Here is a 20,536-nt window from a genome sequence, read left to right as displayed (position 1 = left end):
CAGAGTAAATAAATATCTTAATTTAAAAAAACCCCAATAACCCCTATCAGTGCCCATTAGTTACAACATGAAATGCAAACTGTAGTATTTTGAATGAGAATGGCCTCCATAGGTTCGGATGTTTGAATACTTGGTTCCTAGTTGGTGGAACTGTTTGGGAAGGATGAGGAGGTGTGACCTTGTTGGAGGAGCTGTATCTCTGGGAGCAGACTTTGAGGTTTCATGCCATTCCCAGGTACCAGTTAGCTTTTCTCTCCCCTGCCCCCCTCCTTCTCCCTCTCCTCACCCCTGCCTCCTACTCATGGATAAGATGTAAGTTCTTAGCTGCAACTCCAGTTCCATGCCTGCCTGTTGCCATGAACCAACCCTCTGAAACTGTAAGTTTACCCCAAGTAAACTCTTTTTTCTTTAAGCTGCCTTGGTCATCATGTCTTATCACAGCAATAGAAAATTGACTAAGACATTTAGTATAGACAAGACCAAGGTGTAGGTGCCATTACTATTCTTACTTAATGAGCCTTAATGCAGAAAAAACTTGGCACTTAACCATTTTATCCCTTTGCCTCAGCAATTTGGTATGACTCTGTGACTGAAGCCCAACCAACACTGGTTCCCAAGATACTAGAAATCCAGTTTATTCAGCCTTCAACCATTTGTATGTGGTAGTGGTGTGTGTGTGTGTGTGTGTGTGTGTGTGTGTGTGTGTGTGATGGGGCACATCCCAACGCACACCCATGATCAGAGGCAGACATCGGGTGTCCTCCGCTATCACTCTTTGCTGTATCCCCTCGAGACAGGGTCTCTCCCTGGACTTGGAGGTAGGCTGACAGCCGGAAATTCTTTTGTCTTCTCCTTCCACGGTGCTGGGCTTACAGACACATATGGCCGTGGCCCGGTTTTCACACGAGCACTGGGGATTCAAACCCAGGGCTTGATGCTTATGTGGCAGGCATTCTTACACTCTGAGCCATCTCCTGGAGCAGCCGTGTGTCTCGGCGCCATTGGTGCTGCACAGGCACACTGCTCCCATCCGGCCTGAAGCTGGCACATTCTGCATCTTCTCCTTGGTGCTTTAATAAGCACTGGGTCTTTGATGGTAGACTCCGAGCAGGGAGCCATTGCTCCATCTTTTAGAGCTTCTTTACTTGATCTAAATGACTAATCACTTAGAACATTGCTAACAGCCTTTCTCCCTGGCTCCCCATGCATGCTTAACCTAATTAACTGTAAATGAGGAAAATGCTATCCACATTAGAAGAAAATGTTAACCTATAAATTATCAGACCCTTTTTGTGAAGCTAACTAAGGACATCTTTAAAAAGCCCCACGCTGGGGGGCAGATTCTCAGTTCATGAGAGTCCAGTGCCTTTTTTCACTGACGCAGACCACAAAACCACCTGTTCCCAGTGACCACGGTCTCTGTGTCCAGCACAATGTCATTTGCTTCCAATTTACTCCCTTTGTGTTTGCTAAAACATTCCCAGGAAAGCCAGGCATAGTGGCGCATACCTTTAATCCCAGCACTTAGGAAGCAGAGGCAGGAGGGGATCTCTAGGGGTTGAAGGCCAGCCTGGTCTACATAATGAGTTCCAGGACAGCCAGAGCTACATAAGTGAGACACTGTCTTAAAATATATATATTCCCAGAAAACTGAATAACCAAACAGAAAGCCCTTAAAATGCCTCAGGAACGCACTGGGGCAGAAATAAACAGAGTAACATCCTTGCTCTTCACTGCAGAGATTCTTGCTCCCCATCTGTCTCAGAGGCAGATCCAGCCTGCAGAAGCCAACAGTGTCTGGACACCCTCAGTTCAGACTTCTAAATGACACAGACTTAGTATTGATTATGAAAGCTCAGCCTTTAGCTTAGGCTTATTTTCAAAAAACTCTTATAACTTAATTTAACGCATATTTTTATTTATGTATTTATTTTTGGTTTTTCGAGACAGGGTTTCTCTGTGTAGCTGTCCTGGCTGTCCTGGAACTTGCTTTGTAGGCCAGGCTGGCCTCAAACTCACAGAGCTCCATCTGCCCCTGCCTCCCAAGTGCTGGGATTAAAGGTGTGCGCCACCACCACCCGGCCCCATATTTTTATTAATCTACATTCTACCACGTGACTTTTATCTCTCTCCCATTCTGTGTGTCCAAATAGTTCCACATCTGGCTGGTGTCTCACCCATGCTTAGATTCGTCACAAGTTTCCTCTCTCTGCCTGGAAGTCCTGCCTATTTCTCCAGCTTAGTTATTGGCCACTTAGCTCTTTATTAAACCATTCAGTAGGTGCCTTAAACAGAGACACATCTTTACACTGTAAACAAATATTCCACAACACAGTTTGATATACTCAGTTGTTCTTGAATTGACCTTTGAAGGCTGAGGGATGAACAGTTTGGAACAATACTGTGTGACTTTCTCTGGAGAAACTCATATTTTCCCCAAGACAGGGTACCAACAACAGATTAAGGAAATAATTCCCCAAGAGTGTAGCTAAGTGAACCAGTGAGGTTACTGGGGTTACAGAAGCATGAGTAACTTAAAGCATGCTCAGCACCACTGAGAAGTCCACCCCAGCCTGGTGATGACTCAGAATACCTGCATCCCTGAAGCTGTCTCCACAGCTTGCAGGGACTCCACCAGAGTCTCCTCTGAGGACATACTTGTGAATCTTGTTTCAGGAGCATCCTCAGGAGCTGGTTACGTTTTGTGTACTTCCTGTCTCCAGGAGCAGATGTTTCAGTTGGGGAAAGCCTCTACACAACAATCAGGAAATTGGTAAGAGAAGGAGAGACATTGAACACAAATCATCCTCCCTGGAAGCTGTAAGCAGAAGGTCTGGAGAAAATTGACCTATTCCCTGGCCAAGGGCCAGGGAGAGGAGAAAGGATATGAAGTAGAAGTCTCCAGAGAAGAAATTCCCTCTTTTAAATTCTTTTTTTTTTCCTGTAGTGTTTTTTTTTTAATTTAATTTTATTTTATAATACCATTTAGTTCTACATATCAGCCACGGATTCCCTTGTTCTCCCCCCCCCTCCCGCCCCTCTCCCCTTCCCTCCAGCCCACCCCCATTCCCACCTCCTCCAGGGCAAAGCCTCCCCTGAGGACTGAGATCAACCTGGTAGACTCAGTCCAGGCAGGTCCAGTCCCCTCCTCCCAGGCCTAGCCAAGTGTCCCTGCATAAGCCCCAGGTTTCAAACAGCCAACTCGTGCAATGAGCACAGGACCCGGTCCCACTGCCTGGATACCTCCCAAACAGATCAAGTCAATCAACTGTCTCACCTATTCAGAGGGCCTGATCCAGCTGGGGGCCCCTCAGCCTTTGGTTCATAGTTCATGTGTTTCCATTCCTTTAGCTATTTGTCCCTGTACTTTATCGAACCTTGGTTTCAACAATTCTCACTCATATAAACCCTCCTCTTTCTCGCTAATTAGACTCCCGGAGCTCCACCCAGGGCCTACTCTTTTAAATTCTTATTCGTGGTTGTTCCTGCTTTAAATGAGGGCAACACGCTAGGACAGGCAGCTCTGAGGTCGAACGGACTGTTAGATCACAGAGCTTGTAGCTTCTGCTCCCTGTCCCCCCAATTAGGGAACACCCTCTCTCTCTCCAAGGTCAGCTCCAGAGAGCTGCTGTGACCTTACAACTCAGAATCGAGTCCCCTCACTCTCTTGTGTAGCTGTGACCAACTCCCAGATGTTCAGACCTACGACAAACGTCAACTGTATCTGGTGTTCTGTGACTCTTGGCACAGAGGCTGTGTCACAGAGTGTGGATCACCGCCCCGCCCCCCTCCACACACACCCAGAAAACCTGTGAGAGTCAGAATCCCCTTCGCTCGCTGGAATTGAAAGGTCTGTTTCTCCCCTCAGTAACCCAACACCTTGTCGCTCAGAGGAAGCTACAACTCTTCGTATTCTGGGATGTGAAGGGAATTGGAAGCTCTCTCCCTGCAGGATCCTGTCCCGCTACACACGGCCGCTGTCTCTCCCAATGTGCTCCCACTGCTGGGTCCCTCCTGGCTGTGCATGACCGTTATGCCGTCCCTCTAATAATGCTCTTCTGAAGGGCAATTCATCTCAGCTTCCTCTCTACATGCCTGTCCTTTGCCATAAGTTATAACAGTGACTAAGAAGGTGCAGCTGGCACCGAGAATTCCAGCTTCTCCCAGGCCCCCTTCCCTTTGGCTGCAGCTCCCAGCAAACCACAGCTCACCCCTCCAGTTCCAGGGGCGGCTCTGGTCTCTGGGGTATTAGGACAGGGCTTCTGTTCCCTCTCCAGGATTGCTGGGGCTTAGAGCTCCACTCCTCCCCAGGCTCTGGCGAGCAGGAGTAGTGGAGGCTGTGATCCCACCACAGGGGAATACCAGAGACCCAGCAGGCTTAATATCCACATGTGCGGTCAATTCTTGATTATCCACACCAATGATCTGTGACCCAGCCCCAGGTAATCCCAAACAACTGACAATCCAAAAGGAATTCCTCTTCGGTTTTGGAATATGCTCTGGTTTTGCTGTAGATCCCTCGCTGACATATGCATTCCTTGGTCGGTTATTAAAAATCATTTATGTTCCTTTAGTTGGGCACTTGGTCTGAGCAATGACTTGAAGTCGGCTTCAGATTGAAAATTTGCCTACCCTATTGACAAATGATTCCCTGGCAGGCAGTTGAATGTGACAGTGCCATATATTATATTAAGAATCATCTTCCAGGGGCTGGGAAGACATCTCAGTGGCTAAAAGCACTTGCTGCAGAGGCATGAGGACCTGGGTTCAAATCTCCAGCAACTCTGTAAAAAGCCAGGCATGGCTGCACACACACATATACTCTCAGCTCTGTGAGGGACAGAGACAGGAAGCCTAGCAGGGTTTTCTGGCCAGCCCGCCTAGCGCCAGGGGTCAGTGTGGTAGTTTGAATGAGAAGCCCCTATAGTCGTGAGTGTTTGAATGCTTGGCCTCTAGCTCGTAGAACTATTTGAGAAGGATTAGGAAGTGTGGCCTTGTTGAAGGAGGTGTGTCACTGGGGGCAGACTTTGAGGTTTCAAAAGCCCACATCATGCCAGTTGGTTTTCTCTGTCTTGTAGTTGTCCCGTCCATGCCTGCCTACCTGCTGCCATGTTCTCCGCCATGACGGTCATGGACTCTACCACCCTCTGCAACTGTGAGCCTCTAAATTAAATGCTTTCTTTTATAAGTTTCAAGGGTACACACACACACACACACACACACACACACACACACACACACACACACACACACGGGGTGGGGTGGGGAGGATAAGCTGGGTACATGTGTGTGTGTATGCTCATACTTATGCCTTAGTGAGTGCATGATGCATGTGCTCATGTGCAAGCTCACTCTTGCGTGTGTGTGTGTGTGTGTGTGTGTGTGTGTGTGTGTGGTGTGAGCACGCATGAGTGTGTATGCCAGAGCTCACCTCAGGTACTGTTTTTCAGCTGCTCTCCAAGTTGTTCTGAGAAACAACAGTGGACGAGGAACTCACTGATTCAGCTAGGTTGGATGGAGCCAGCCCCAGGGATTCTTCTCTTTGAATTCCCATAGTTCTGAGTTTATGCTTAGGTGCCACCAAGCCTGGCTTTCTCACGTGGGTTCTGGGGGATCACACTTAGGTCTTCTTGCTTGTAAGGCAAGCACTTTACCGACCGAGGCATCCCCTCAGCCTGGCCCTTCACTCAACTTTTTTGAAGCGTGGTATTGAAATGATGATGTAGCTCTGGATGATCTTGAACTCTTGATCCTTCTATCTGCATATCCCAGGTACTGGATTATAAACATGAACCACTATGCCCAGTTTATGAAGTGCTGGCTGGAGATGGAATGCAGGGCTTCCCCCATGATGGCAAGCACTATGCCAGCTGAACCACATCTCCAGTGCAGATTGCCATATTTTCCCGTGGATCTACAGGTACACACCGCATATCCAACCAATCTTACTTTCAGCTTCTCATCTCAGTAGCTACTTTTATTTGGGGAAGTTTCAATATTGAGGGGGGGGGGATGCTGTAGGTGACTGTGTTTGGATATGACCGACCAGAGACATTGAGAATTCAGGCCACCTGTGTTTTCAATGGTTCCGAGACATTAAAAATAGAAAAGATACCACAACAGGGGTGCATATCATCAGTGGATTTAAAATATTTACATTTAATAAATCCCCACATTGACACTCAAACTCTAGTGTTTATATAACTTCATTTGGGGAAAAAAAAAACATGTTAAAAGTCTAAACTCCAGGCTCTTCTGGGTGTGAGATCCAGCCACTCTCTTTCCGGTTCCTGATTCACACTCATATTATGCCAGAAAAAGCACTGGTTATAGGGAGGGCGGGTGTGTGTGGCTGAGCAGGCAGCTCAGAGGTACTTCAGTGTTCTGAGGAACCTCTTCACACCCAAGCACAATTGGTCATTGGCTACAAACCCTGTGGTCACAGGAAACAGTTCTCAGCAAGACAGAGGTATCTGAAAGGCTTACTGGAAAGGCATTAAATCCGTTTGTTTCTATAAAGTGTGTCTGCCCCATGACATCCGGAGGACTCCGATGGGAGCAGGGGACATAGTTCAGGGGGCAAAGTGCTTGTTGTGTAAACACAAGACCTGGGTTCCATACCTAGGTCCCACGTAAAAGGAAAGCTGTGTGTGGTGAGGCTTGACTAACCCTAGTGCTGCGGAGGAAGACAGGTGGACCCCTGAGGCCTCCCGGCCAGCCAGCCTCTCCTATTTGGTGAGCCTCAGGCCAGTGAGACACAGTGTCTCAATAAATACGGTGGACAGCATTTCTGAGGAACAGTGCTGAAGGTTGTCCCACACGTGGATGGACACGTGAGCGTGCATGCCACCCTTTTACACCTGTGCCTTCTCGAAATCACCAACCTCACCTCCATGCACACTGCTACTGGACCCTGTCCTTTCCTTGACATGCCTAAGGATAGGCGCTTCCAACGGTGTGACTATTAGGGTTCAGGGTCACAGGTTGTCACTTTATATTCTGATATTTCTGAAGGTAAAGCAGGAGGAAGAGGGACTGGGTAGATGACCCGGTCTGTGGAAGGCCTGCTGCACAAGCATGAGGAGCTGAGTTTGGATCCCCAGAACCCATGCAAAACGGGATGTGGCAATGTGAGTCACACTGGGGAGAGGCAGGTGGACACAGAGGGTCCCTGGGGCTTGATGACCTGTCAGTCAAGTTGATTAGCAAGCTCCAGGGTCAGTGAGAGCCCCTGTCTCAAAACGTGGAGTTGAGAGTGATGAAGATGCCCTCTAATGTTCTCTGGCCTTCATGTGCACATGCACACATGCACAGATACACATAAGCACATATATACCACACACACTTAAACAAACAAAACAAAGAGAGCTAATAACTAAATATTGTCCTATTATAATATAAATATACATTATGTAAATACATAATATGTTATATTTAATAAATACTGTATCAAATAAATATGCGCAATAAATAACAATAATAAATATATTTAATAAATAATATGCAATATATTCTTTTATAATGTAATATATTATTACATATAAACATTCTAGTGACATTTCACCCACTTAAATCATGCATGAGGATGCCATCTGACAGATTGTATCTCAGCACCCATCGCTTAGCAGCAACTTTGGAGACATCCTCTCTAAAGTGAGACGGTGAGATATAGATGAACTATAAGCATAGAGGTGGCATCTCTTCTCAGTGTCTTCCTCTATGTCTAGAACTTCTAACACTTTAGTCAAGGTCCCTGGTCTCCTGCGGGTCCTAGAATGCAGGGTAGTTTGGAACACACAATAGGAAAATACTTGGGCTTCCTTTGTGGCTAATTTGGTGCATTTGAAGTATCTGTCTAGTAGCTAGGATTACATACACCACAGCTCTGGCTGAGGTCCTGTTCAAACCTAGCTTTTCCTTTTGCTTCCTGGTGTTGTTAGGCAACTCTCCACCTTCCCTCTTCTCCTCTCCTTCCTCCTCATCTTCTTCCTTCTCCTGTTTTTTCTTCTCCTTCTCATTTCTTTTTGACCAAGTTTCTTTCTGAGTTCCCCATTGTATTAGTCAGGGCTCTCTAGAGGAAAAGAAGAGTTCGATGAATATATGCTATAAAATAGTATTTACTAGATTGATGTACATCAGATGGGCTGCTGGGTAGCCCAATGGCCATATGCATGTTGGAGAAGCTGAAACCCCAGTCGCTGTTCAGTCCATGAGGCTGGATGTCTCAGCAGTCCCAATCTAGCCCTGAAGGCCTGGAGGAGTCCTGAAGAGGAGCTGACCTTCAATATGCTTTGGAAGGCTGAGAAGTTGAGTTTGGATGGCAGCAAGAGATGGTGACAGCCACAACAGAGGGGTAGATCCACTCACCAGCAAGAAGCAAAAGCAGGCACGCTGTGCTCTTTTCTTGCTGACCTCTTTTCCTGCTGACCTCTTTTCTTGCTGACCACTTTTTAGCCAGGCCGTTGCTAGGAAGTGACACCCACTCAAAGGGAGAGTCTTCTCCAAAGTCAGTCCTTCTTGGAAACAGACCTACCCAGAGGTGTGCCTTTGAGTTTATTCCAGATCCAGTAACAGTGACAGTCAAGATTAACCATGACACTCATGTTGGTGAAATTATTAAGGGATACCAACTACACACTCATGTTTCATTGCAAAAAACTACTTCCCCTTGCTCTCCTTTCTATCCCCAACACAGAATTCTTGATTTTTTCTTACTTATTTGTAGCAGGGGTAACTCAGAAATTAGATACAGTGAAGCCAGAAATTCTTATGGTTTGTAAAAGGACATCCAAAAGTCAGTTCTTGAACACACACGTTTCCTGCAGGGGAACTTGTGGTTCAGAGGCATTCTCTTCTTTAGTGTGTATTCGTGTGTGTGTGTGTGTGTGTGTGTGTGTGTGTGTGTGTGTGTGTGTGTGTGTGTGTGGTCACTTAGCAAACATTTATTGTGGCACATTCTACGTAAGAGCTTTATATGAATACAACTTGCTCAAGCTCTGTGACACTTTCATAAACAGGACTTGCTGCTGGCCCCACTCTACAAAGCCAGGAAGTGAAGAAGCTAAGAATTGACTCCTTGGGAGTTACTTCTGAAAGGCAGTTCTTGTTTGAGAAATAACACTGAGGGACAGAGCCAATGCTTTATGGTCAACAGATCTAGGTTCAAATCCTACTCATAAAGTGGGAATTACAATTTCTATTTTGTAGAGCTGTATCAGTGTCTATGTAAAGTATACAGTAGGTTCATAAATGTTCCCGTATCCCATTAAGTCGGTACCTGCCATCTTCGAGACAGAGTTTGATTCATCATTTAATACTTTGGCTGGCATATAAGAGTTGAATAAATAGGGGCATGGGAGATGTCTCAGTTGGTGAAGCTCTTGCCTCACAAGCCCGAGGACTTGAACTCAGTCTCCAGCACCCTCATAAAAACAGAAAATGGCGTCATGTCCTTGTAATCCCAGAGCTGGTGAGATGGGAAGTGGGGGCAGGAGACTCCCTGAAAGCTCATGGCCAGCTGAGTAGGCCTGCTTGGTGAAGTTCCAGGCCACTGAGAGACCCTGTCTCAAACTAAAAGATGGAAGGCACCTGAAGAATAACACTGGAGGTTATCCTCTGACCTCTACGTGCATGCCACGCATGCATGCACCTGCATCCCCGAGTTTGTGCTTGTACACACACACACACACACACACACACACACACACACACACACACACACACACACTTAAAAGAGCTGAATAAATATTCGCAGAATGTGCTTGCAATGAGGACTCTCTAGGTTTTGATTTAAAACAAAAACTTTATTTTATTTTGTATCTGTGCCCTCAGAGGCCAGAAGGCAGCACTGGATTCCTCTGGAACTTGATTCCAGATGGTTGGGAACCACCAAGTGGGTTCTAGGAAATGAATCCGGGTCTTCTGGAAGAGTGTGTTCTTAACCAGTGAACTGTCTCTCCAGGCCCTGGGCTTTGATTTTTGAAAAAACATTTTATTTATTTGTTTGTTTGTTTATTTATTTGTTTGCTCTCTTTCTCTGTGTGTGTGCTTACCATGGAACAACTACTGGGAGTCGGTCCTCTCATCCCACCATGCTGGTTCAGAAGATTAAACTCAGGTCACCAGACTTGGCAGTAAGTGCCTTTACTTGACAACCCTGATTTTTTTTTTAAACTGTTGTTGAATGTCAGAGGGAAATTTCCCTTGACTGTTTCCTGGGGTGACTTCATCAGTATAAAGTCACCAAGGTTTTACGAGTGCAAACGATGGGCTCAATGCCACCATCTTGTTCTCTTGTGGTCTCAGCAAGAATGACCCAGGGGAAGACCACAGAGGTCTCTGGACGCCTCTGGGTCCTAAGTGCTGACATGAATTATGAAAGAAGAGCTTTGTGCTTAGGGTGATACAAGGGTCTCTCACTCTTGACGGTTTTGGTGTCCACAAAGGGACAGAAATATAACTTTTTCTGGGGTCCAAAGGAAGGGCTAGAGGTGTCTAATTTCTGTGGAGATGATCCCCTAGGGGTTTCATATGATACAAGAAATTGACATTAGCATCCCCTCAAATCTCCCTGCATAATTCTGATCTACTCTTCACATGGTTATCAAACTAAGCATTTCCCAACACAGATCTCTATGTGTGACTATCCCATGCTTACTAAATTTACGATAAAACAAAATAGCATGGACTGGAGAAAGGCTCAGTGGTTAAGGCACTGACTAATAATACAGGCACGAAGACCAGACTTCAAATCCCCAACACTCATGGGTGGGCGTGGTGGCCGGCCTCTAGTTCTACCCTTGGAAGGTGGAGACAAGGGATCCCCGGGTCAAGCTGGCGAGTGAGAGTTTGCTGTAGTTTAAAAGCAGGAAAACTTTTTTAGTTCAGACCCAATAAACCCAGAGTTCGTAATAACAGCACACGGACTCACAGACTTTTATAATTGAGAAAGACCTCAGAGATAACTAATCTAAGCTCCTCACGGGTTTCTGCTTGAGTATAAAATTGGACACAGCTTAGGATGCTCCAAACTCTTGTTTTATTCAGTTTGGTGGTGTGATTTATAGACCAATTACAACCTGCCATGTGAAACAAACTATCAAATTTAAATGAGTCAGTAAGCACTCTGTTCAATCTGTGAGTCGTTGTATATAAAGAAATTGTATTTCTTTATAAATATTTTACATTTGTAATATTTACTTGGTAGAAAAATGAGACCGGATTTCTGTTCTGTTACCTAAAGAGGTCTCTGGGCCAAATGAGCACACACAGCATGGCATAGACAACCTCGATCCCAAATTAAGACGAAACCCTTTTTCTTCCATCTCTCCTTTATTTGCACACCACTGCTCCATCCCATTGTCCTGGACATACGAGGAGAGAGTGTGCTTTAAAGCTTCTGTCCTCTGGTCCAGTCAGAAGGTCCCTGGCTCCCAAACCACTCAAAAGAAATAACTGGTGGGAAAGAGGACATTATTGGTGATATTGGGAGCTTTTCCTAAACTTACTTTACTGGGGGACCCTGACTCCCGAGGGGAAAATGTCTGCAAAGATACTACTGGGAGCTCAGAGGAAAATATTATGTTCTAACCTTTTAAAAATTATTCCAACTATTAAGAAGAGTCCCAACTGTATTTTCTTTAAGCCATAATCTGAAAGGTACAATGATTGAACCAAGACAAATGGAGTGCCCTAAGCAAATGTCATGCCATAGATTTACCTACGTACAAGCCATTGGCATGGTTCAGGTCAGAGGTTAATTAAAGACATTGAAAGGTCATTCTGTGATTAGGTGAAGGCAGACTTTTAATAGGGCATCAGTCTGAGCCACACTGACAGAAGATTTATGCCAGGCTCGATGACATCGCCAAGAATCCTGCTGATAACAAGAGCCTCAATGTTGGTCTGAACAGAATGATGAATGAAGCCCATATCTCCTCACACTGCTCATTACAGGCTCTTTCACTCCTGGTGGCACTTAGCGGCATTTATTTACTGGGGTTTGAAGGTGTGGGACAGCATCCCAGTCCATCTAATACTTTTAAACGTACACTTGTGATATAAAAATGAAACAAGAGATAAGATTAGGTGTTTGAATAATTGCACAGCTCTGCTTCCGGGATTATTTTCACCAGTACCAACATTATCCATCCCACCCCCCCACACACCCCATGTTCTTCCAGTGTGTGAGCAGCTCAAGAAAATTAATTGTCTGAGGCAGAAGGTCAGAGGGAAAAAATTACCGATAAGCGTGAAACACGCTATAAAACAGAGCCTTGCTGAGCCTTCGATATGTGAACAAAAGAGAATGTAAAGAAAAAGACATACACACCTCCTGCCACACTTGGCATTGCTGTTCTTAGTTGGCTTTGATTAGGGAGAGGATCTAGAAAGAAGACCCGATAAATGGAAAATAAATAAAAATCAAAAAAACATCTTACAATATGACTCAGCCAAAAGCAGATAGAAGGAAAACTAAAGCCCTGATGAATAACGTTTGCTTTTCCACGAAACTCCCTTTCAACATGTTATGTATTTATCAAACCACCAGAGTGTAAATTCTATGAATAAGCCCTATCATCTCACAGCCAGTAGACGCCGTGGAAACTGCAGCAGCAACAGAAAATGCCTGAGCACTAGAAAAGGCTCCTTTCTATAGAGTCGAACATAGCTATGTCTGCAGTTTCACAAGGGGGGTGGGGGGAATAATCAGAATCTTTCTGCTTGGGCCACCAACCAGGGCCAGGCCAAGGGAAGATCACATCCCATCTCACCCCAAGGCAAGTGTCACATTAATTCAGAAACAAGAGATGAAGAGTCCAGTAGAGGCGATGGGATTAGGAGGCAGTTGCAAGAGTGCTGTGGGAAGGTTGCTGTTTCTCCTTTGAGGTCACTAGTTTTTATATTTTATTGTAGATTGTGTGTATGTAGTGGGGTAGGGGTGCATTATGGGGGTTTGTGCATATGCGTGCAGTACCAATAGAGGCCAGAAGAGGGTGTTTGATCCCCTGGAGCTGAAGTTGAAGTTCGCTGTTAGTCACCTGTCCTGGGGTAGGTGGGCTCTTAATTGCTGAGCCATCTCTCCAGCTGGTTTAGGGCCATTCTGTGTATAGGCAGAACAAATGGCAGGTGGATTTGTACAGACTAATAGTTCTGCCCAGGACATGCATGCAACCCCTGGGAGCCCTGAGAATAAAGATAGGCACGTCGACCACACTCTCGGCACAGAATAGATTCAGTTTCTTGCATGCTTGATGTAACCTCCCCTGAATGTGCAAAAACTACATAGAAATAGAAAGCTGTCCTTGGTAGCCTTTTGAAAGGAGTCTTCCTTCAGCATTTTTGGGTTATACATGTACATGTATGCCTACACACATATGTGCTGAGGCCAGAGGTGACATCAGGTGTCTTCTTCCGTTCTCTCCACCTTATTTTTTTGAGACCAGTTACTCACTGAACCTGGCCCTGAAGACCTGGAGGATTCTTGGAGAGCTGGTCTTCAGTCTACCTTTGAAGCCCAAAGAAGCTGCCTTTAATATCAACAAAAAATGTGAAGAGAGGCAGCAAGATAGTAGGCAGACACTTGAGGGATGGTGAGGGCAAACAGGCAGGAGCATAGCTTTCCTTCTTCCATGTCCTCTAACTAAGGATGCACCCCCTCTCCCCCCATTTCACATAACTGGATCAAGGAAATCCCTCACAGGAGTGTCCTAGGGTGTATCTCCTTCTAGTTGATTCTAGAACCATCACAATGAAAGTGTAGGCAGGGCTCTTCAAGTGTAGGGGTGGGGTACCTGGGAAGTGGAAGTGGTGCATGGTGTAAAGCAAGAGAATTAAGGTGATTTATGCAGAAAACGTTTTCCCAGTGATCCCGGAGAAATGCATGGTTATTCCTCTGAGAGTCCTTTCACTTTGAGAGATGATTTGAAGCTACCTGGTGCCAGCAGCCTTTACCTACTACCCTGTTCAAAGCACTAGACCAGAACAGACAGAAAAGACATGCCATCTTTACTTTCTCTTTTATAGCACTAGGGACACCTTATAAAAGTTTTGGGTAAATTTGTCCAAATAATAATAATAATAATAACAATAACAACAACAATAATAATAATAATAATAATAATAATGGTCTTGACAAATGGCAAATGGCTCAGTGGTTAAGAGCATGGACTGTTCTTGCAGAGGACCTGCACACCATTCCCAGTGACAAGTACCTATAACTCCAGCTCCAGATCATCTGACGCTCTCTTCTGGTTTCTTCAAGCACCTGCACCCACATGCACCTATCCATACATAGATACAAATACAAACATACATCATTAAAAATAATCTATAAAAATGTGTGATGTAGAGGAAGTCAATTAATTAGCTAGGTTAGTGATAATCTATTCTGCCCTAGATGTGGCAAAGGATCTGAGAGTCTAGATTGGCTGGCCAGGGAGCCCCAGGAATCCACCTGTCTCTGCCTCCCAGTGCTGGGACTAGAAGTGTATGCCACCGCTCTGCTTTTCTATGTGGGTCCTGAGGATCCAGTTCAGGTTCTCAGGCTTTTTACTCAATGAGCTATCTCTCCAGCCTGTGATCAAGGTAGTTCTGGATGTCTGTCTTCGTTGAAGTCACAGTTTAAACCAAGTCCTCAACCAAGAGGGCAACCTTGTTTAAATGTCAGAATACTCCTCTGTGTAGATGACTTTTAAGGATGGGCTTCTGTCGTGTTACTGCACCTCCCTTTAGAGACGGACCGGAGACATTGGCAAGTTAAAGGACAAGAGAAGGATTGTTGCAAAGAAATCCTTTTTATCGTGTGTAACAGAAATCCATCCAAGGTCGGACCACAGAGCCTTTTTCCATGGAGCATTTATGAGCATCTTGTGGAATTTATTTTGGAAAATGACTTATGGAAACAAATGTGAAAGTAAATATTGCTAACAGTTACTAGTTGTGGCTTCAAGTTAACAGGAAACACACACACACACACACACACACACACACACACACACACACACGAGTAGGAGAGAGATGTAAAAACTTAAAGCGGAAGAAAGTTGGAGAGACAGTTCCTTGGTCAAAAGTGTATTCTGCTTTTGGAGAGGACTAGAGTTTGGTCTCCAACACCTATGTCATATGGCTCACAACCAATTATAATTCCAGGTCCAGGGGACCTGACATCCTCTTTGGGGGGCATTTTACACACACACACACACACACACACACACACACACACACACACACACACACACTGAAAAAAACCATTTTCTTTTAAAAAAATACTCAAAGAACTCAAGCTTGAAATAGTGATGCTTGCATGTCATTCTAGCACTCAGGAGGAAGATACAGGAGGATGAGGAGTTCAAGGCTGCATAGGGAATTTGAGGCCAGCCTGGGCTACTGAGGCTCTGTTTCAACACAAACATGCAAGCATCAAGGAAAACCCAAAGGGCTTGTGAGGCCATAATCAAGGTGTAGACTGGGCCTTTTTCCTCACTGTAGCTAATGTCTATGTACTCTACCTCTTCTTAATGTGTGGAGGGTCAGGAAAATGCTGAGCTAGAAGAGCGGGGGAGGGGGGGAAACCCACCAAAATAAACAAACAAACAAAATTCCAAGTCCCATGAAACCCGAGAATTCAGGGAGCAGGGTATCTAAGTGTGCTTTCCTCCTTTGCCTCGTTGTCATTAATGTTACACTTCTGGCTTTCCTGTCATTCAGCCTGAGCCTCCTGGAGCCACTAGTTGATGGAAAGCGTGGAGATGATGGTCTGAACTGTTCTTGGCAGGCAGGACTGAGCTGAGAGCAAGAACACATGCATGATGAACAGGAACATAAACATCCCAATTCAAGCCAGACTCCTTGTCCCTGCAGAGGAGCAAAGCCACAGCGAAGTCCATTGAATTCTCTGGGAAAGTCAGTGAGATCTGACAAGAACAGGTCAGACATGACAATCTAATTCAACAAAATCATGTTGTCTAAGAGAATCTGCGAGTATCTCCTAGCATTTCCCTTCTATTCTTTATATGTGTGCACACACATCCCTGTGTATATACAAGTGAATGCTGGTGTGCATGCATATATGTGTGCACGTGGAGGCCAGGGGTTAATGTGGGGTGTTTTCCTCAATTGCTTTCCTTGTTATTTTAAAATATATATTATATTTTTAATTGTATGCTTCTATCTGTGGGTATGTATGTCCCAGTATGTGTGGGCACCCTCAGAGGCAAGAAGAGGGCATCAGATCCCCTCTAGGTGGAGTTACAGGTCGTTATGAGCACCCAATAAAGGTGCTGGCAACCAAACTTGGGTCCTCAGCTAGAGCAGGACACACTCTTAACTGCTGAGTCATCTGTCCAACCTCACCATGTTATTTGGAGACAGGGTCTGTACTGTATCTTGTACACAAGATATAAATCATCTAGAGAGAGGAAACATCAACTGAGAAAAATGCCTCCATCAAATTGGATTATAGGCAAGTCTGTGGGGCCATTTTATAGATTAGTGATTGATGTGGGAGGGCCCCATCTACTGGAGATGGTGTTATTCCTGGTTGGGTGGTTCTGGGTTGTATAAATAAGCAGGCTGAGCAAGCCATGGGAGCAAGCTAGAAAGCAGCATTCTTCCTGACCTCTGCTTCAGCACCTGCCTCCAGGTTCCTACCCTGAGTTCCTGCCTTGGCTTTCCCTTGATGCTAGTGTGTAACACATAAGCCAATTAAACCATTTCCTCCAAAGATTGCTTTTGGTCACATTGTTTAATCACAGCGATAGAAATCCTAACTCATACAGGGCCTTTGACTGTACTGCCAGCTCGGTCATGTGGTTGAACTAACTGGCCAGTGAGCTCCAACGATCCTCCTGTCTCCACTTCTCCAGTGCTAGGATTACAAGGGTGTGTCACCATATCTGGCTCTTTTACATGCTAAGTAGGGATTGAATTTAGATCTTCATGCTTGTGCAGCAGGCACGATGTTTGGAAAGGAATGGAACCTTTAGGAGACAGAGCCTTACTGGAGGAAGTGAGTCACTGAAGGAAGGTCTTGAGGCTTTGTGCCTGGCTCCACTTCCAGCTCATCCTCTGCTTCCTGAGTGCAGATGTAATGTGACCAGCCAGCGCTTGCTCCTGCTCCTGCCCCTGTGTCTGTCTCCCCTGCCGTGATGGAATGCATTCCTCTGTAACTGTGCTGTGTCTCCCCTGTCATGACAAACTATACTCCTCTGTAACTGTAAGCACAAATCAACCCTTTCCCTCTTAAGCTGCTACGTCAGAGTATTTAATCACAACAGTTGAAAAGTAACTAAGGTAGCCTCTTACCAATTCCTTAAACCTCCTAGTTATAGCTATAACCTTTTTCTTTCCTAAAAGTTCAGATACCAGGCATTAATTTTTTGCTGGATTATTTTGGCTGTACTGCATGTTGAACAGAGAGTCTCAGCTTGACCACTGAGCTTTATCCCCAGCTCTCTGTTTCCTCTTCCCCTCTCCCCTCTTCCTCCTTTCTTCCCTCTCTCCTTCCTTCCTTCCTTCCTTCCTTCCTTCCTTCCTTCCTTCCTTCCTTCCTTCCTTCCTTCCTTCCTTCCTTCCTTCCTCCCTCCCTCCCTCCCTCCCTCCCTCCCTCCCTCCCTCCCTTCCTCCCTTCCTTCCTTCCTGTACCTTTAATTTTGAAACCCCAAAATTGGCCAAGCTGTTTGAACTCGGTTTGCAGACCAGGAAAATCTGAAGATGTTCTTGCCTCAGGTTCCTGAATGCAAATGATTTTAAATATGAACCAGTATTCCTTTAATTCTTCCACAGCAAAATCTCATCTTCCCACCAACAGCATGACCCAAGAGGAAGACCAGCACATCTTCTCTGTCTTCCCCTCTTGTGACAACTAGCTCAGAAGAAAACCAACATCAGCTAAGATGGGCAGTTATCTGGAAGAACAACTTCTCTCTATATGCCATTGAAAAATAAACGCTTTTGGGATTGAAGAGATAGATTAGTGGTTAAGAATGCTTGCTGCTATTGTGGGGGACTGGAGCTCAGTTCCAGCACCCACACCTGGAGCCTCATAACCCCACCTGAAACTCCAGCTTCAGGAGATCTGACGGCCTCTTCTGGCCTCTGTGGGCACCTTGCATGTTTGTGCATGTATACACACACACACACACACACACACACACACACACACACACACACAAAATCTAAAAGTAAATGTCTGCTTCCCATAATTGTCTAATGTTTTAGGCAAAAGCTTTCTTTCTTATATATGCTTTTTCTGTATATTGAAAATAGATGTTTTTTCACATAATGTATTCTGATTACAGTTTCCCCTCCCTCCACCCCTCCCAGTTCCTCCTCCTCTCCCCCTTCCCATCTACATTCCCCACTTTCTGTCTCTCATTAGAAAACAAATAGGCTTCTAAGAAATAATAATAAAGTAAAACAAAACAAAACAAAAACTAGCACATTGGAATAAGACAAAATAAACAAACAGAAGGAAAAGATCCCAAGCAAACAATCAAGAAAGAGATATAGATGCAGAGACCCACTCATTCTCACACTCAGGAATCCCATAAAAAAACATTAAACTGAAAGCCATAATATATGTGCGAAGAACCCTTAGGGTTAAAAGAGAGAAGGAAAAATATAAATAAAATAAAAATGAATTTAAAAATAAGATTAAGAAAGTAAAATCTCTGACACAATATCATGAGACAAGGAACCTCCAGAGATGCCTTTGAGTTCATTTTTTGTTGGCCATCTACTGCTGGGCACAAAGCCTATCCTTAAGAATAGTTGGTTTCAACAGGTGGTGGTGGCACACACCTTTAATCCCAGCACTCAGGGAGGCAGAGGCAGGTGGACCTGTGTGAGTTCAAGGTCAGCCTGGTCTACAGAGTGAGTTCCAGGACAGCCAGAGCTACACAGAGAAACCCTGTCTCAACCTGCCGACCCCCCACCCTCACCAAAAAAAGAGGTTGTTTCCCCAGGGAGACGCCTTTGGAAAAAACTAAATTTTCATTTGCAAGTGGTTATCCATTGGAGATACCTTCTGAATTAGGCACAAGGGCATGTGTCCACTTCTTTCAGCTGAAGGACCCCATCTGATGCAGACCTGTGCAGTCCCTGTGCATGCGGTCTCGGACTCTGTGAGTTCTTTCGTGTGTCAATCCTGTTGATTAGAGGGCCTTGTTTTCTTGGTGTCCTCTATCCCCTCTGGCTCTTATACTCTTTCTGCCTTCCCTTTGGAGGGGTTCCCTGAACACTGAGGGAGAGGATTTGATGTGTTCCAAGGTCTCTCACTCATTGCATAGTGTTCCCATCAGCTGCTGAGGAAGCTTCTCTGAAGAAGGCTGAGCAAGGCGCTGAGCTGCTTCCTTGGCAAGAATGTGTATGTGATTCTAATTTGAGGCGAATCTGCTTGTGTTCTCAACAGAGCAGCCGTAGACATGTCACTGATGGCTATTTAGATGGGATCGTTCCCCTACCTGTTTTTGGACTTAGCATTCTACACCCTAAGGATATTGTGGTTGTTTGGCATCACATTCGTAATATAGTTTCATGTTTTGTAGTATGTCGTGGGTATTTCTTCTGAGTGTGGCATGATCACTGTCATCATAGAGAAGAGACTGCTGTAGGGAATGACAGAGTACCTTGCACCGCCTTCCAGTCTAAACAGTGAAATAAGAGAGCACAGGGGTATCTAGGGCATAGTCATGGTGACAAAACTTCCAACACCCCCTCATAGACATGGGTGGAGTGGGAGGAGAGGATCTCTAGGATTTCATCTGAGATGCTACCCACCACCCCCTCCTGCCTTCCAGCTCCACTTGGCCTTGGTAGGACTGATACAGTATATAAGAAGTAACAGGTAGACAGGGAGGGGGAACTTTAAAGATGCTACTGCTGTGTGTCATCACCCATGTGCCTGTAAGCAGTCCCTTACTCAATGAGCTCATTAGTTCATTATGCTGGACTTGAATGGAACTGTTTCTTTGATCTGTTATTGCCCTGTCAGGGTGAATAGATGCTTCTTTATGTCTCCTCCAGAAAAGTTATGCAACAGAGCTTCTTAAAATTAAGAACATCATTAAGACTAGAAACAGGTGTGCATACAAGTGAAGTGTGTGTGTGTGTGTGTGTGTGTGTGTGTGTGTGTGTGTGTGTGATGTGCAGGTGAAAGTTTATGAGCCTTGGCTCATTGCTGATTTGCTTTGCCTGTTTCTTGCATGTGGATGGATATACAATCCCCCAGCTAACTCCTGTGGCTCTTTACTGCCTCTGTCTCCATTGTGGACTCTCCCTCTGGGAACTATAAGCCAAAATAAGCACTTTTTTCCATAAGTCACTTTTCATCATGGCGTTTTACTATATCAACAAAAAGTAAGGAATATGCTACCCTATCATGTTATGGACACCATGCCTTGCTTTGTGGCGTTTACTAGACCATGGTTTCCACGATTCAAAACCACCCCAGCTCATTCTACCAAAACTCAGAACATGCCTATCTCATAGAGACTGAACCATGACAGTGCCTGGCAGAGTCCAAAGAGGGTGATTG

The 20,536-nt window shown here is 45.2% G+C and overlaps 1 long non-coding RNA gene across 1 annotated transcript; it reads left to right on the top strand.

The window, feature by feature from the left end:
- Window positions 1-17,035: 17,035 nt before the first annotated feature.
- LOC143267768 (uncharacterized) lies at window positions 17,036-17,964 on the top strand. The gene is made up of 2 exons (XR_013043201.1): window positions 17,036-17,170; window positions 17,785-17,964. It is a non-coding gene; the product is annotated as an uncharacterized LOC143267768 (long non-coding RNA).
- The last annotated feature ends 2,572 nt before the right edge of the window (window positions 17,965-20,536 follow it).

This window comes from Peromyscus maniculatus, chromosome 11 (assembly GCF_049852395.1).
Source record: "Peromyscus maniculatus bairdii isolate BWxNUB_F1_BW_parent chromosome 11, HU_Pman_BW_mat_3.1, whole genome shotgun sequence".
NCBI classification, from domain to species: Eukaryota; Metazoa; Chordata; class Mammalia; order Rodentia; family Cricetidae; genus Peromyscus; species Peromyscus maniculatus.
The sequence above is the reverse complement of the archived record's forward strand: the minus strand, read 5'-3'. Positions and strand labels throughout refer to the sequence as shown.